Below are 15,604 nucleotides of genomic sequence, written 5' to 3' on the forward strand. Positions count from 1 at the left end.
TCCATCATCTTTGCACTCTCCCTTCAGATTTGTATATACTTTGATGAGATCTGCATTGAGAATTTTCTCTATCATCCAGATGATTAATAAAAGTGTTAAATGTGTTAAATGTGATCTGGCTTGTGTTCCTATGACCTAGCTTTCCACTACATATTTCAAGGTGTTATGTGGCATAGGGGATCTCTTGAGGCCAGGGGTGGTGGGGATTCCATGGGGTAGCACCAGAGCAAGACATCACCCAGTTCTGTGGGGGTAAGGGCAGGCTGAGTTCAGGCTGTCATATCAGACTGCAAGTGGGTGTCAGGATTGGGCCTGGTGAGTGTAGCCAGGGTCAAACACAGACCCATGATGATGGGATGACTAAAAAAACTTCATCGATATTTTGTCACTGACAAGGAAAAAAGTGTCACTAAAGTAAATCTGCTCTTCATGTAATACTGTGAGAGAACTTTTTGGTTTAGGAGGAAATTATCATTTTAGTCCTTTCCAGCATAACTTTCATCCTTAAGGTAAAGTATAAAGGACTGCATAGAAAGCAAGTCTAGTTGTCAGTTCCCTGATGATAGAATACATAAAATGTATTTGAACAGATATTACTCCAGATCACAGTTTCAATGTAGCTTCTGCATTGGTCACACATTCATTGTTCTTTAGTTCTTAGTTCCATAATTCCTTAGTTAGAAACAGAGAGCAGCTCTTCTGATTCCTGATATAAACTACTGTAGCTTTTGACAGTCTTTGTACGTTTTTCCAACAGCTAATTTATATTCCCAGATTCATTCACAAAAACAGAGAAAGTAGGATATCTAATATAAAAGAATGCTAGAAATAAGCCAGGGACCCTTATGCCTAAGGTTATTGAATAAATTAGACTCTTTGCAATCATAACTTTTGTTAAAGTAGATTTGTTTCAGAAGAAAGGGTAAGAAAGATGGTCTTAAGTTTATAAATTGCAGATCTTTTATTTGGATTTCTGTATCTTTTTCTGGAGCTGTGAAAAAAATAATCAGTGATGTGTGAAGCTTAAAAATGAGATCCATCTATGCAATTTTTGAAAATGGATTTATGCCACTCTTTAAAATTGTTTTAATAGCATAACCATTCTTTATCCTGGGACTACAGATGCATGGTGAAGGATTTCTGAAATCAAATCAGAACATATCAATAATCATAGCTGTTCTTGATAATGTCTTTCTTTTCTACTGAACAATCCTTTATCAAGCAAAAGGGAAGTTAGAGCACACCTGATACATTTGGCTTGATTGCACTAGTACATTTCAGACACATACTTTATAAATTAAAGACAATGGTAAGCAGATTGTATTGAATTGGTTTTAATGAATAGTGAGTGGATGATGAACAATATGTTCAGGAGAACAGGAAAGTTCTTAATGATTTTATCCTTGCACAGTGAACTTGGGCTCTTTCCCTGACATTCACTAAGGGTGCTTGTTAGGATCACCTTGGCCTATATTTTCAGAAGCACAGGAGTTGAATTTTACATGAAACTTTAAGCATAATCCATAGGATATCCCAGAAAACCCAAACACATTATTTTTTTGAAGCCAAATAAACCAAAATGAATAAATTAAGTTTAGGACTTCTAAAGCCTAAAACATTTTTTCTTCAAATCCCAAAACTTAGTAAGTATCATTTTTGTCAGTGTTGATTAATAGAAAGTCTTAGATCAATCCAACAATGTAGAGTTTTAGGATATACTGGATTTGCCTTGACCCAGGCTGATTTTATCTTGCTTTAACAAATGTCTAGAGGCCAAGAAATGATTCCCAAACGTTTTGGAGCTGCAGCTCTGTGAGTTTCATCAGGTCAAGGTCTGATGCTTTATATCATCATCATTATCACTTCAATTTCTGAAAACTTGACAGTTTGATGAGCTATATCTTCATTTAAATCATAAAATATAAGAAAATGTTGTGTATCTGAAGCATCTATCTTAAACTTATGCAACCAAATTTGAGATAACATCATCTGTTAGAACATTTGAATATGTGCATCAGCTGACTTCCTCTTAGGACTAAACAGAATCACTGTTAAGTAAAAAAGATGTCACAAGGAGTCATCAGTGATATTTTCTGAGATGAACTTTTTAGTCATCTTACTTGCCTTACAATTATTATATTGTTCTCTGTCAATGTCTGGCAGTCTTCTTAAAAAAACCTTTAATTAATAGTGTTGCCATAGTAATAGATATCATTTTATATACCTGCATATACCTGCATCATTCAATCTTTAAACCAAAGACATAACTTTTATCTTTTTTACCTTTAAAAAAGAAAAAAAATCAGCTTTAAAAATTTAACTGCAATTTGAAGTTTAGTAGTATCTTTCTCTCCCTCATTAAGCTGTGTTTGGTAGGGTTTACAGCATAACAGCTTCTACTAAGATCTAGGAAACCCTACTAAATACATTACTTTTCTGGTAATCAGACTCTGTGAACTGGATTCCCTGGAGTTCCTTGTTTTTATTGTCTCCATTCCAAACCTGACAACATGCAATCCAATCATAGTTGTCTCTGCTTTAAGTGGAGGACTGGACTAGAAAAATCACTCCCATGTTCCCTTCCTGTCTAACCTATTCATGATTCTGTGGCTTTGTGACAGAAAAAACATTTGCAGTAAGTTTTGTCTGAGAATTCATCTCCAGCCATCCTTGCCTCATATCATGATACTACATACCAGCACATCAGAAGACAATTCGTTTAACCAATTCTTCCAAGTGTACTGCTGTATCTTCTTATTTACCTCTGGAAGTAACTTACATGTTGTGGTGGGTTTTTTTGGTGGTGCTTTTTTTGTTTAATTGTTTGTTTCTAAATTCAACATGATCTTAAAAATCACATTAGCAAACAAGTATCATCTTAGTAGGGCATTGGCAGTATGCTGAAACTGTATGTGAAGTTATATTTCTTTTTTTCTTTTCTTTCCTTTTCCCTCTCATTTGGAAGTATTTGTGGTCTCTGCAGCTATCTTATCTATTGTCTCTTTCACAGACTTCATTGCTTATAAGCTCCGAATCTGGCTCTAGGGTTACGGTTTAAGATTGGTAGAGAAATTTCTGGATTCACTCCTTCTTACTCTGCGAAGTAATTATAAAAGTTTGGTCACCATTATGGTTGTAAAAATAAGGGTCTGTAGTATCAAAATGAAGTGAAATCGTATTTTATTTTAATAGCTAGCAGTTTCCAGTATTTTTTGTCATTTTCATGCCATATGCATTAATTTCTACATGTCTCCGTATTAAAAAATAGGACAATTTATTTAAGAAATACCCAACTACCGCATACATGAATGATGATTATTCACTCAGCCATGAATTTTAAGGATAGATCTCTTTTCCAGGAATGGAAGACAGAACTTTCATTCTGAAAATAGAATCAAGCGACCCTTAAAATTCAAGACCTCTGAAGATTAAGTTGTCTAGCTTAATCAGAGAGATGACTGAGGGATGAATTCTACATGAATATATATGTATATGCACACTACTGTAATTGAAAGGAGAGGACAGCTGTTTAGCTTTGAAGAAAAAATGACAACATAAAACCAGTTATTGAGACCCAACTTTTAGACATGTATAGTGTTACAATTAGAAATAAATATTCTAGTTGAGATATTTAAATATTGTCAGAGTAATGCAACCTTCAATCCTTTGACAACACAACTATTTCAAAGGTATACTTCACTCCAGAAAATTTTATCACCTCTGTGCATTGTTTTAATGAATATAGGACTGCTTTGGTTCATTTGGACTGTGATATACTTAAATCTCTGATTTCCTATTTTCCTCTTCCACTTCCTCCTCCTCCTCCTCCTCCTCCTCCTCATCATCATCATCATCTTTCAAGACTACTGGGGAAAACAAAATTTAATGCATTGACATTTTAATGTTCTTTGTACTTGCTCTATACATTAAACCAGTAACAAAATCAAATTTCATGCTTCAGAGCTTTAGCAAGTCATCAGCAAAGTGAGGGAGTACATTGTCTCGGTGAGTAATTGGTTAGATATATTTTTTCGGTTCTTCCTCTGAAGAATCAGAGGCTATAGCTGCAACTATAGACTGGAAGAAAGACAGATAAAAAGACACAAAATATTTCTATCTGCTGACATAATCAAGGTCATGCTGATCACCAGATTTTTATTCAAGTAGAAAATTTTCCCAGATCAGTCTGATGGGAAGTTTGGAAGGTTTTTACCAACTTTTAAATTTTCTTTACAGCAAAATGGGTAGATGGAGGTCTTGAAATGGCATAATGTGAAAATTATTTTTCAGCTTCTAAATTTTATGGTCACAATAAATCACTTCTTGACAAGAAGTGACAAAACTTAGCTCAGTTTTGTTTGAATTATCTGGGTATATTTCAGATAATAAAATCCTTTCAATATTTAAAACCTGGAGCAGAAGGACACATATGGCCTCCCTTGATGTCGTGACCTGTTCAGGGAGAAATGAATACAAGCATTACCCCTATGTACTCTCAGAAAGGGAAGTTACTCTTGCAGCACTCACATCAAAAGGCTGACAGTTGTGGTGGTTGACCTTGGGTTGTTGCCACATCCCCACTCACTCTCTTCCCCTCCTTATCAGAACAGGAAGAGAATATAAGATTGAAAGTTCTTGTCATCTGTTAATGTCTCTACACTCTTCATGGGAACAGAACTACACCACACTAGAAAACTACCTGGTTAAAATTAGATAAAGATAACAAACCAGCAAAGTACAGATTAATGATTATGCATTTAAGATAAAAATAAACAATCAGTACCTTTTTAGCAAACACTATAACTGTGAAGTTGAATAAAATAATTACTTTATAGTTCTAGTTAAATAAGAACATGATGAACCTCAAGGAAATCTAAGTAGTTCACTTTACCTAACATCCTGCATTTATAACATGCTCCAGCATGGGTCATTTCCATGGTGTACAGTCCTTCAGGAACAGACTGCTCCAGATCTTATAATTCCAGAATGCTTTTGAAGATGCCTTTGCTTATATGTTTTCATAGGAAAGCCATTACTTTTCTGGCATAAATCAGAATGTGAGAATCTCAGTCACTGTAAGTTCTGAAGTCAGGATCAATGTATTTATTAACACTTTGCAGTCTGTGAAGATACGTTAGAGATTTGCTGTCTCTGGATTTGCCCTGTATTTTTGTGAAGTTTCTTTTTATCTCAAGCGTGTCATCCCGTGTAGTATGAGGAATTGCAATCTTACCTAATAGCTACTGCAGTTGATAAAAATCTTTTTGTTAGGTCAAGAAAGCTTGGAAAAAAAATTTTGAGAGGTCAGTAAAATAGGTAGTATGATGCAGAACTTAACTCCTTTGGGGGCAGCAGGAGTCAAATAAACTCATTCTCTCTTGAAGGCATGATGGGGTAAAACAGGTTCCTTATTATTCTTTCCACAAGGAGAATAGAAGTATACGGGTATACAAATTTTTGCTGATAAATATAGTTTTATAAAGATACAGAGATTAATAATATAAAGAGGAAATATAAAATTCTGTCATGGATTGCAGTGTTCTGTAATGCAAGTATCATAAACTGATTCTATGAATAAAAATTCTGAAATGCATGACGTGACATGTAAAGATAATAAGCTTATGTTTCTATTCTTTTTTGTGTGTGTGTTAGTGTTGTCAGTTAAAAAGTTATGTTGTACACTTAGAAATAAAACCACGGTGCTCAGGTACTGAGAGAAATGAAGTATATTTTAACATTGTTAGAACTTTACTTATTCTGTGCCATGTTTTTAGTGTAGTTACATTATTGATAAAAACTTGCAAATTTAATCTACACAAACCTTGAAGAACTAAAAAGGTTTCATTTAAGAACATGCTTTTATTTTTGTTCTCTCTTTCTTTGCTTGTTTTAGTTTGTTTCTAAATTGTATGATTATATCTGCATGAAATCATTCAATGAAAAATGTTTTGACATCTTTAACTAAAGAGAGAAATTAAGCTCTCAAATGCATAAATATTCCATCACTGGGAAAGCAAAAATTACTTTTAAAGGGTATCACTCTCAGGGATGGAAATTTTTTGTAAGATATGTGTTCACAAGTTTGCTTCATTAATTTGATGGTATTTGTTCTATTAATTTGATAATATTTCCATATGTATAATAAAAGATAATAGAAACATGAACTGTCTCCATATAAACATATCTGCAAATCCCAAATGCAAGTAGAAGATGTGGAATAAATGAAATTTCAGAGTTAGAAAGGTTTATGTAACTGTAAATGTGGATGAGTTGTTAAAATGGACGGACTGTATATTGTAGGGTCATATCCCATATGTGTGAATGAAGGGACATAGAAAAAGGATTTAATTTTTTAAGGGGAAATTATCAACACCTCGTGTAGCCACCCTTTTTGTCCACCGAAATAAGCAAAGGCTTACTGAACTCTGTGTTATTTATAGAAGCTAAAAAAATATCATGTCATTTTTATGAATAATTTGCCTTTCAATCTAACTTACACTACTAAGGATAACTTATGTACCATTTTCCCTTTTTCGGAAATCATGAGTATCACATAAACATTGGGAATGTTCACTGCTGTATTTTTTCTGTGATGTCTGAGGCAGGACTTCATACTATGTCTTGACTTTAAAAAGGAATTTTTAAACAAGTTATAATATCAACATCCCATGTGGCATCTAGCATACCTGAAATCTTCTATGCTATATTCTTTGAAACAAGGGGTTTTGTGCCAGAATCTTGTCATTTTTTCCTATCAACTGATCCAATAAGAAATATTACTTCTCCTCATAAGCTTTCCTTTAATGTCTAGCTTGTGTCTTTGTGGAGCAGTGTCATAGGTCTGAATTGAACACATTGGAATTAATTGCGGCCAGAAGCATATATGTAAATGTCAATGCCAAAGCTTAACCTTTTTCTAACACTGTCAACTATATATGGGCATCTGGCTTTCTCAGTCCATTTTCTGAGAAAATGTAAATGTTTTAGGCCTGCTAGCAGGGAATTTCAGCATACATAATAGAAGAGAGAGACAATAATGCACAGTGCTCCGTTAGTGGCTAACAGAAGCAGCAGACAGCCCAAAGCGTCACGCTTATCTTTTGCTTTCATTCAGGAGCCAAAGTGATGTTTCCTTCTGTTCCCAACTGATAACAAGTGCAAAATACAGGCAAAAATAACTTTGCACCAACTGCATCCCTATTAGAAAAGAGAAAAACCAGCTGCTGGGCTGATTGGCAAAAAGATGTTGAAAATGCTCATAGGTTTGCTGAGACTGAAATGTGTACGTTTGGAACTAAGGGAAGGGGAAACTGAGTTCTGGGAAAGAAAAGGAGAAGAGAAGCCAAGAAAAGACATAGGACAAGATGAAGTACATTGAAAGAAATCAATTTTAATTTAAAATGTAACAAGGAAAAGATATTCTGAGAGAAGTGGCATTTGCTTCACTGTAATTGAAAATGTGTACCCAGTTTGATTCCCTACAGCAGCTCCAGTGTGGGAGAAAAATCTCATGATGCTGCTGCACTAGTTTGTTTTCCAATTTCAAGTTAGGAGTAACAAGAGAGAAGAGATTTTTACCTCTTAGCCTCAGCTGATGATTCAGTGATTAGTTAATTAACATAGGTCTCCTGTGCTTCTCTGCCTTGGAGGATTCCAGACTAGAGCTGTTTGGAAATTCACCATTAGAATAATTTCTGTTAAGAAATTATTAATTAGTTGCAGGATGCAACTTGTGATGACATATACAACAAAGAGGATTTATTGTTGAAGCACTTTGGAGAGATTTAATTCTCCTTTTCACATTCCACTTATTTATCCTTGCAGTCTAAAAGTATCAAGAAGACATAGTTATATTTGCCTGTACTTTTCTTTTGGAAAGTTATATTTGCCTGTACTTTTTCTTTTCTGTTGGGTTTCTGACAAAATCTTCAAATATGTCTGGAATTCTGCCTGTGAATAAATGTTTCAAAATTCAAAAATATTACAAGAGTTGGAAAAAAAAGCCCTAGTTCAATCCTGTACTAGACAGTTATTTTAAATTAAATTTATCCGAACAGAGGACTTACCTATAAACAACTTCCACTAAAGCTTGTACTGGAGGAACAACTACAAAAGGGCGTCTGAGAGAATGTGTTTACTAATTGTTTAATCCTGCAGTTGCTGAGTGTTTCTGGAATAATGTAGTCTTTTTATTTTTTTTGAATTATATATATATGTCTAAGATTAGAAATTTGTTTCTTTATATTAGAATTAGAACATAGTAAAAGGAGATTTCAGCTGTTAGGAGATCGCATATTAATTTTATACGATCATTTCAATTGTTTTGAACTAATGAATTATTTGAACAATTAGAGGAAAGGAAAAGTGTTACTGAAGTTTTTAAAGTTTAGAACATAGTTATTTTTCTGAAAAAATAAAGATGTGCAATTTTCCTTCAATAAAGTAACATTAATTCATAAAATAATGTCAGCATGTGACATAGTCTAGTTCTCCTAACTGTTTACACTGTAAATGAAAGGCCATAAATTTTTCAGGTGCACAGTGCCTCTCCAACCAATATTTATATACACTTTGAATAACCAACTATATACTATTAATCCATCTTCTTGCAGGGTGTTTTTATAACCTATCATTTCTTCACAAGGTGTATATCCTGTACAGCAAGGAATATTGATGGATAAAGATCTGAAATTTTATAAGCCACTTGTGATTTTCTGAACATTGTTGTTCTGTCCATATTGCTACCACTGCAGACAAACTCACTATTAAGTTGTTTTAAGTCAGTGAGCTTCTGAAAAATTATGCCTGCTGTAGAAACCCATTCACTGGGTTGTAATACAGCTGAGACCTGTAATATGTTTGATTTTCTTTTGGTTGGAAGGACAGATATATCATATGGTCACAAGACATAACAAAATTACTGAATATTTACATGTTCTAGATGACAGTTTTTCCCACTTCGTTTTTCCACATATCTTCACGCATATCTCTGTCCCTTCAGATATCTGCCCTTTGCCATGCTACCACTGCTTGTCCTTCTTCTGCCTGCAAATAGCTTTCATGAAGACTGATACTACAATTTTTTTCCCAGGAACTTAAGTTAGACTGATTGGGCTAGGATTTTTAGAATCTTCTTTTTCCCATCTTCTTGTAGATTGATATATATTATTATATTATATCATATTATGTCATATTATATCATATTATGTTATATTATATTATATTATTTTATATTATGTTATATTATTATATTAGTTTCCCCCATCTTCATTTCCTTTCAAAGGTGAACAGTGCAATTTAAAATTGAGAGACTTTTTCATTAATCTTTTGCTTTATAAATAATTTTATCATAAATTTGAAGACTATGGTCTATAATAAGGTGAAAAAAATTGGAAAAAAAAATAAATGGTACTTCAAAACCAAAATAAAAATGAAATTTTGGTATTTAGATACCTACATTAAATTACTTTGCTCTGAAACATTTATATTTGCTACTGCTAGGTTTTCTAACTTTAATTTCTTCAGCATCAACATTTAGAAATGCAGACGTTACATGAATAAACACATATATGAATAAATATACACTAAATAAATTATTATTTAGAGTACTTATTTACATGTGTATTGTATCACACAAGGAGAATTTCAAAGAGAGAAATATTTTTTGCTTCCACCCTTTGTGTAAGTGCTTAGATGACCCCTTAATGTGACAGGCTAAGATAATGTAATAAATGTCTTATTGCACTTGGAGGATAGGGAAGAAAAATAGTAATTGACACAGTATTTCATTCCAGGTGGGAGTAAAAAGCAACTGGTTTCCTCACCCTTTACAATCCAGTTAAGAATTTGACTGACAGAATGTTGGCACCAGCTGTGGCAGAACTGATCAGCCTCAACTCCAAGTAAGTGATGTCTTACATATTTGGAGATTAATTTCAGACCAAATTTACAAAGCCTGCTGATTTCTAGTGACAAACACAAATTGAAAATACATTTTCTATGTATATCTATGCTCTTACTGTAGAGCACTTTGATTTCCCTTGTTGTAGAATTCTTAAACACATCTTTAGATCAGTATGTAACTTCATCTGTTCATAATGTTATTTTGCAAATTTGATGCCATCTCATTCTGATTCCTCTTCCTTTCTAGACAATCAAAAGCACTATCTGAAAGTAATGAAAAATAAAACATAAATATAAACATGAACATGGTGAAAATATTCAAAGATCAAGAAAATGTAGATAAATAGTAATCTGTTGATGTAGAACACAAACTGGTGAAAAAACCCCTAAGTGATAATATTTGGGTGCTAAATAAATTAACCTTACTTCCTACTGCATGTCTCATGGGAGACAACTGTGGGTGAAAGACAGAGTTAGAGGCTTTGGTTGTCCAAAAATTATCTCTGAGGGAGGTGCACATATTATGTTTCACATGGAAAGAGCTAAGCTGACAGCAGTGCTACAGTCACACATACAGGAATTATGCACACACATTAAAGTACACCTGTCATCCTTCTAGTCCTATATTTTTAATATTCATGGACACCACTATCTCAGTTCTACTTGGAATTTTATTTTTCCTTGGTTTTCTTTCTTGATAGATATTGAGAAATTCCACTTTTCTATAGCTAGTAGGAAATTGTGGAGAAGATAAAGGCAGGATGGTTTTCAGTTTGTGGGATCTGCTTTTTATTCACAATATAATTTCTCAGTGAAAATCTATTTTCCTTTTTGAACAACTGCTAAGAAACCTGGATGATACTAGCCTGGGAAAAGAAGAAAAGTCTGAAAAAGAAAAAGGGAAGAAGAAAGAAAGGGGTGGTGAGGGCAGAGTATCAATAAAAGATGTTCATTCATCAGAGAGAAAGAAAAGACATGTTACTGCAAAATTGTTGAATGTCTGAAAATATGCTGGTGTCACTGCAAAACAAACAATTATCTCACACTGTTAAAATACTTGAAAGTTTGAAAATTGCTCAAAATCTATACATTTGGAGATATTTTTATAGACATAGTTTAACAGAGAAGCTAAATTCTTTTCAGTGGCTGTGTTTGTCTTGGATCATCAATTAGAAATACTGAAAAATTTGAAGGGATGTTTGTCTTCTTGGTCCAGTGCTAGACAAACCAAGCTAGGTTACTGCTCATATACAGTATTTCCTACATTGAATAAAAGAAATAGGACTCTTTACAGGTTCAAATTCATTTATTCAAATGTCTTGAATAAAGTGTGTTAGTATTTGTTAGTAACTACTGAAAAAGATGAATCCTAGAAAGATCTTACCCCAAAAAACCCTGAGACTTTGAGAAGGAGAGTTCTTTATCATTATCTAATTAATGACAAGATGAAGCAACTAATAAGCAAGAGCCCATAAAATTTAGACATATTTTTACCAAAAGCCACTCTTGAATAGGATACATACTTAAAGAGGGGAAAGATCTCAAGCTAGAATATAATTATCTTGTGACCATTGCCTAGGTACCCTGGAGACTGGTAGACATACATATATGTATATGAAATATACATAACTTTTCTAGTTTCCAACTTATTCATTTCTGTTAATATTTTTCAGTTGCTTGTGAATGGAACAGGTTGGGGGTTTTTTTTAATATGTTAAAAGTGAAATCTTAGAAACCAATATTTTCTTCTGTTTTCTGCCACAAATCAGTCATTATTGGTATAAAGAGTAAGACTATTTTTTAAAGTTGTTTACCCAATATTTCAATATTATGAGGTCAGACAAAGAAATCAAAAGCTTATCCAGTTCTCAAGCAGCAAAAAATTTTTACTTCTTAGATACATACATAATAAGCAGAAGCAATGTGGAGGTATGTTACCTATTCCTTCAATCACATGCAAGGTGGAATTAGCACCAGTGCTTCTGCAACAATACACTAAGTTTTATTGAATATTTCATCCATTCTATTTACTACATTATGCTAAAATTCTGTGTTTCACAAACAAAATGTTTCTCAGGGGTGAAAAAAAATTATGGAATTATTGGAACTAATAAACATAGTAATGAATAAATGGAAATCTCAACACTCTGATGGGGAATTTGAATGGTATACACATCCCTTTAAGGTCATAGTTATTTACAGCAGCTTTATTTTACTTATTTCTGATTTTAAACTGAAATTATTAATTTAGAAATATCACAATAATCATACATAGCAGATAAGTAGCATCTTATATTTTAACATCTGTTACGTGAACTGTAGAACAGAGGTGGCTGTAGATCATAGACATTATTTAACAAACTTGGGAAAATCCAGGTCTGTGAAAATCATACCTATCCAATGTGATAGCCTTGATGAGAAACTGCAGACAGGCAAAGATGCCTGTACTTGATTACCGTGACTTTAGGAAGTCCTCTGATGCAGCTTTCATAGTACCTTTGTTACCAGGTTGGTGATAAGCAACCTACAGATAAGCAACCTACAGTGTGAAAATGGCCTGGACTGCTGTTCTTACTATTGTGATCTATAGCCCAGCTAGAGACCAGAAAGCTGTGCTGTCTGTCTAGGAGAAATACCAAGACTAATAATGTTTAATGTTCTTCATTAATAGCCTGAAAATGGTGCAGATTTCACTCTCATCATGCTTGTAGAAGATCCAAAATGTTCATGAAGTGATCAGTATAGTAGAAGTTAGGGCTTTTGCAGAGACAAATTATCTGACAGGAGCCCCATGAAAATGGATGTGAAGTGCTGCATCTGGGAAGCAAGAGCAAAGGCTGATCCTGACCAGCTGGGGAGCTGCTCTGCAGTAACAGCTCTGGGAGATTTGGGGCCACTAGGCTGTCCCCAAGGCATCAGTAGACCCAGTAAAAGCAGTTTCATACCCTGGACTGCATTAGCAAGGGTGCAGCCAGAAGATATGGAAAAGCAATTTTGCATTGCTATTCATACTGTAAGATCACATCTGTCAGGCTTTGGGTGCCACAGTATGAGACAGGCATCGATGTAATGGAGTTAAATCTGACCACTATGGTCTGGGGGTGCAAGAAAGCCTGTGAGATGTTGAGATAGCTCTCTACTGTAACATATGGACCCCTTTTTATTTTGGATGTCAAGATAACCTTCTTGAGGCAAAGTACGAAAAGTGAAATTATCAGAAATTTAGGCTTGAATGAGGACATAATGCATATTGTAGCAGATTGCAGCTAAGTGCAACCCAGATTCATTTTACATTGGTATATATTCAGTATGTACCATTCAAATCGTTCCCAAGTATTAACTGGCATGTAGTGAAAAAAATTCAGAATTAAGAGAGTGCAATGACTAAATTGTCAAAAAATTTTATATCTTCTGGAACACAGAAAAAATCAGATGAACAATGAGTGTGTTAAGTTACATATTTCACAAGTATTTCCAGTGAGCAAAGTACAAAAGCTAAAGCAAATGATCTTTTGATTAAAAATAAAATCTGTGTATGTTAATCAATTTGGTTTAACACTTACAATATGAGTGACAAAAAAATAAAACCTAGAAAAATGAAGGATATAGATCTTAAGACTATTGCTGTTCATGTTACAGCAATTTAAAATACCCCAACACCAAAACACTTCTGTCTCGGTCTCTTTCTACGCCATCTTTGTCCCAGTGATAGAATAAAAGGCAAGGGAAAGAAACACTGTTATACTCATTCTACATTTGGGAACAAGGTCACAGCAAAGTGAGCATTTGACATTAGGAGTATGCTATTAGGCCAGAAATGGAACCTGTTTATCTTGACCCTTGTTCCAGAGTTCCAGACCTCATCTCTAAGAAAGGTTAACACTTTGCATCTGTTAACCTGGATAACATCGGGATTAGATTTTCACAAGCTTTTAGTACCCTCACTGGATGAGGTCTTCTATTCTTTCCACAGAGAGCACTTATCTGATTATCAACTGATAGTCCCTGATTTTAATACATGCTGAAGGTCAAGGTTAACATTTTAGCAGCTTTCCTGAAGTTCTGTGTAATGACAAAATTTGACAAGGTCTAATTGGTTATGATTTGTCTCTTAATCTTGTAATCTCTTATAATTGTTCCATTTATGTGTGTAAAGATAACAGAATTTAGAAACATACTGAACTGACAATTCCCTTAGACACAAGAAAAGAGAAACTATGCATGTACTGAGGACATTTCTCTGAATTGATTCAAGTTATAAATAAAGGCAAGAAAAAAGCTTAACTTCTGTTTCCCTATTTTTTAGTGCTTTGAATAGGCAGGTAGTGAGTATGGGCAACAGTTCTTGTTACCAGTTTTGGAGTTGTTTACATGGCATCATCTCCAGTGTAAGAAGTTCTGTTAACTGTTTGTTCATCCATAATGAGTTTAAAAGTTATATATAGATAAAAGAGGAAACTGATTCCCTTTAAGCATGTTGAAAATTCTGTCTGCAGTTCTTAAACTAAGGCCTGTTAATATATTAAAATTAAGTCTTGAGAGCATTTTACATAAGTTTAAAAGATCTTCTAAATAGTAGAGTGCTTATGTAAATAACATATTCTTAAAAGTCTTTGAAATCAGAAAATTTACAAAGATAGAATTTTAAGCACTTCTGTATATTTATAAGTGCAGAATTTGTTGATGGTTATTGTACTCTATGTGCAACACACATACAAACTACTCAATAAAGGAAGCAATCCAAGAGCAGACCAAATAAAGATGGCATGTGAATATAATGAGTATCAATGCATGTAGAATCCTGACATCTTCTATTTTCATAATTCCTGTCGAGTGAAACTACTCTTCTTTTTATGCAAATGTGAAATTCAGGTGAGGAAAAAGCAATAAATTTCTCCTTAATTTCTCCTTTTCTTAAATATATGGGAGTCCCAGGAACTACTTTTCCAGATCCTATGTTAGGGTCTTGAAAATGAAGCTGTCCTTTGTGCAGGGCTGTCAGTAATAGAGAAAACAAGTGGTCCATTTTCACTTTCACACACAAATATTTGTATTTAAAAAGGGCAAAATTTTTTGTTTCTGCTTGTCATTGAACACTTTCTTGTAGTTTTTGACATATCTGGTCAATACCAGTTTGAGCTGAGCTTTTGCTTTTGTAATGGCATCTCTGCACACCCTGGAAAAGCTCTTGTGTTTCTCAATGGGTCTTCATCTGTTTTGAAATTTTTGGTATGCTTCTCTTTTGGTTCTGATCAGACCAAAAAAGCTTGTAGTTAAGCCAAAGGGGATCTCTTGCTCTGCCTACTTTAAAGTAGTAGTCCCCTTACCTTTAAAGGGGATTAACTGGTTTTTGCTTCCAGGAGTGCATTCTTGAAAACCTTTCAGCACTCAATAGCTCCTTTTTCCTCCAGGGAAGCTTCCACAGAATACCCCAACTGTGTTCTGGGCATGCTGAAGTTTGCTTTTCTAAAATCTTTGTCTTAGTACAAAATTTATGTGCTCCACTCGATCCCAAGCTCCAAAATATTGTGATCACTGCAGCTAAGATTTTGACTAACCAAGATAATTGCATAGCAGGTTTTCTTGGTTTGTGAGTAACAAGTCCAGCTGGGCCTCATTCCTGGTTGACACATCTAACATTTGTATGAGGAAGCAGTCCTCTTCACATTCCTGGAACTTGCTGGATTTTATATGAGCTGCT

The 15,604-nt window shown here is 34.1% G+C and overlaps 1 protein-coding gene across 48 annotated transcripts in view; it reads left to right on the forward strand.

The window, feature by feature from the left end:
* PTPRD (protein tyrosine phosphatase receptor type D) overlaps positions 1 to 15,604 on the forward strand; it is a 1,180,356-nt gene that overhangs the window by 289,057 nt on the left and 875,695 nt on the right. For 47 of the 48 annotated variants that reach the window (XM_032097314.1, XM_032097313.1, XM_032097327.1 and 44 more), the window contains one exon: positions 9,795 to 9,902. The exons of the other annotated variant lie outside the window; for it this stretch is intronic. The gene's annotated coding sequence lies outside the window, so the exon portion shown is untranslated. The remainder of the gene's footprint in view (positions 1 to 9,794; positions 9,903 to 15,604) is intronic. 48 annotated transcript variants of the gene reach the window in all.

This window comes from Corvus moneduloides, chromosome Z (assembly GCF_009650955.1).
Source record: "Corvus moneduloides isolate bCorMon1 chromosome Z, bCorMon1.pri, whole genome shotgun sequence".
In the NCBI taxonomy this organism is placed as follows: domain Eukaryota; kingdom Metazoa; phylum Chordata; class Aves; order Passeriformes; family Corvidae; genus Corvus; species Corvus moneduloides.